Source organism: Mastomys coucha, unplaced genomic scaffold (genome assembly GCF_008632895.1).
Source record: "Mastomys coucha isolate ucsf_1 unplaced genomic scaffold, UCSF_Mcou_1 pScaffold12, whole genome shotgun sequence".
NCBI lineage: Eukaryota > Metazoa > Chordata > Mammalia > Rodentia > Muridae > Mastomys > Mastomys coucha.
In genome coordinates, this window is record NW_022196894.1 from 9,014,349 (window position 1) to 9,017,589 (window position 3,241).

General features: G+C 41.6%; 1 pseudogene; it reads right to left on the reverse strand.

Moving 5' to 3' along the window:
* Positions 1-396: 396 nt before the first annotated feature.
* Positions 397-1,531, reverse strand: LOC116086228 (annotated as a pseudogene).
* Positions 1,532-3,241: the final 1,710 nt, after the last annotated feature.

The window sequence follows — 3,241 nt, forward strand, 5'->3', positions numbered from 1 at the left end:
AAAACAAAAAAAAAAAACAAAAAAAAAAGGTACTTTCTGCTTTCCTATTTTGAAGGCTCCCCACGCCTCCCCCCCAAAAAAATCTATGAAAATAAAAGTTCAGCCAAACAAGGCCACTAAAACAAAATCATTTCTCAGATAGCTAAGCATTTAGCAAATCCAAATCAAGATCATAAGGATACTGCAAAGATGGTAGGTTTTAGCAGGGTGTCAGATGGATGCTAGTTTGCCTGCAGATTATCTTCTCTGCTGGAAGAGACAGGGAGAGGGGCTTCTGAAGACTGATGTTCAGGGTTTTTTTGTTTGTTTGTTTTTGTTTTGCCATTATAAGGAACACAGAATATTTTTCTTTGCTTTTTCCATTCCTTTCAGATCAGAGTAAAACCTTAATATTGTCTATGGCAGCATATTTGGGAGTAGTGCCTTTTTCTGTGTATGGATTCTAATTTTAAATTTCTCATGATCTTCTTGTTGCTGTGAACTCATTCAGAACATAGCAAATTATCTTCCACTGCTGGTTCTGGGACAACACAGGCTGGTAACAGGAAGAGAAAATTCATCCCTTGGGGAGTGTCCGGAACCCAGGTGTGACCAGCATGAAATTGCAGGCAAATCCAGCCTTTCTTATCTACAGGGCACTGCCTTCCATGGACAACACATCATCTGAATCCAATGGTTTGTGGCAGAAAGCCTCTACAGAAAAGGAAAAAGGACAGCAATTCATAGACACTGGCTGAGTAGCTCTCATAGCAATTGTTCCTCAGGCTCCAAATGTGGACTCCTGAGCCCGTGAAATGAAGCTAGAGTTTTTTAGTGTACCACTATCCTGCTTCCTACTTTGGCAGCCACTTAAAGGCCTGATTCCTCTGAAGACTAACTTGGGTTTCTTGGGACCCTGCTTCATTCTGGCCTCATGAGATATGTTGGGAATATAACATTCTTGTTTAGAACATGAATGTCCCCGAAGTCTCAAATAAACCTCAACTTTCTAGCCAGCTGTACTCAAGTTATGGTAATGATACCACTCCTGAAGGGTGTTCTGGGACACATCATTAGTAGGAGGCAAGGTGGCCAGAGGAGAGGTGATTGATATGGTTCTTGTTGGGTGTTTGATTCCCTCATACTTCACTAGAGAACAGACTAGGTTTGTGGTCTATGGTTGAAGAAATATTTGGTTCTGTAGAATATTCTATGGTTGGCTCCTCAGTAAATGGGACCAGCATTAAAACCACACTTTCTTCATCCAATTCTTCCTCATATTGGGTCTTGGAAGTCTCCTGGCCGACATTTTCAGACAGACTTGGGAGAAGAAAAGGTAGCAGTTGAAGGAATGCCGAGTTCTTTTATAGGTCTATCTATACATTTTTTACGAATTAATTATTTTATTAATTTACATCTCAAATGTTTCCTGCAAGCCCTCTTACAGAGTTCTTATCCCATGCCCCCTTAAATTCACCTCTGACAAGTCGCCCCCCCCCCACCAGATATCCCCTCACCCTGGGGTGTCAAGTCTCTGCCAGATTAGACACATCCTCTCCCACAGAGGCCAGACTAGACAGTTTTCTGCTATATATGTGCTGGGGGCCTTGTTCCAGCTCCTGTGTGCTCTTTGTTTGGTGGCTTTGTCTCTGAGAGCTCCCAGAGGTCCAGATTAGTTGACACTGTTGGTCCTCTTGTAGAGTTCTCATCAACTTCAGTTCCTTTAATCCTTCTCCTAACTCTTTCATAGGAGTCTCCAACCTCTCTGTCCAATATGTAGCTGTATCTGCATCTGTTTCAGTCAGATGCTGAGTAGAGTTTCTCAGAGGACATCCATATTAGGCTCCTATTGCAAGCACAAAATAGCATCAGTAATAGTGTCAGGGATTGCTGCCCACCATGGGATGGATCTCAAGTTGGGCCAGTCACTGGTTGGCCATTCCTTCAGTCTCTACTCCAGTTTTTGTCCCTGCTTTTCTTTTATATAGGAGAAACTTTGGGTTGAAAGATTTGTATGTGGGTTGGTATCTTATCCCTCCACTGGAAGGGGCTTGTCTGTGTAGTAGAGATGATCTCTTCAGATTCCATATCCCCACCGTTAGGTAATTTTGGCTAAGGCCACCCACATTGAGTCCTGAGAGCCTCCCCCATCCCAGGTTCCTTTTTCTCTTCCCTCCCTCCCTCCCACCCAAGTCACTCCCTCCCTCTGCCTCCCATGATTATTTTGTCCCTCCTTCTAAGTGGGATTTAAGCATAGTCATTTGGGCTTTCCTTTTTATTTAACTTCTTTGGGTCTGTGGGGAATATCATGGGTATTCTGAACTTTTGGGCTAATATTCACTTATCAGTGAATTCATACCATGCATATCCTCTTGGGTCTGGGTTACATCACTCAGGATGATACTTTCTGGCTCCATCCGTTTGCCTGAAAATTCATGATGTTCATGATTTTAATAGCTGAATAGTATTCCATTGTGTAAATATACCACATTTTCCATATCCATTCTTCATTTGAGGGAAACTGGTTGTTTCCAGTTTCTTGCTATTATGAAAAAGGCTGCTATGAACATGGTGGAGCATGTGTCCTTGTGGTATGGTGGAGCATCTTTTGTGTATATTCCCAGGAGTGGTATAGCTGGTCTTCAAGTAGAACTATTTCCAATTTCCTCAGGAACTGCCAGATTGATTTCCAGAGCTATTGTACAAATTTGCAATCCCATCAGCAATGGAGGAGTGTTCTTCTTTCTCCCAATACTCGCCAGCATGTGCTGTCTCTTGAGTTTTTGATCTTAGCCATTCTGATTGGTGTAAGGTTGAATCTCAGGGTCATTTTGGTTTGTATTTCCCTGATGACTAAGGATGTTGAACATTTCTTTAAGTGCTTTTTGGATATTTGAGATTCCTCTGTTCAGAATTCTGTTTTGCTCTGTACCCTATTTTAAAATTAGGTTATTTGGTTTCTTGGAGTCTAACTTCTTGCATTCTTCACATTTTTGGATAATATAAGCCTTCTATCAGATCTTAGTGAAGATCTTTTCCATATGTGTAGACTGCCATTTAGTGCTATTGACACTGTCCTTTGCTTTGCAGAAGCTTATAAGTTTTTGGTTCATGTGGTCTCATTTATTAATTGTCATTCTTGGAGCCTGAGACATTAGTGTTCTGTTCTTCCTTTCCAACTTGTATCCCTTTGTTCTTGTAGAGTTCTCATCAACTTCAGTTCCTTTAATCCTTCTCCTAACTCTTTCATAGGAGTCTCCAA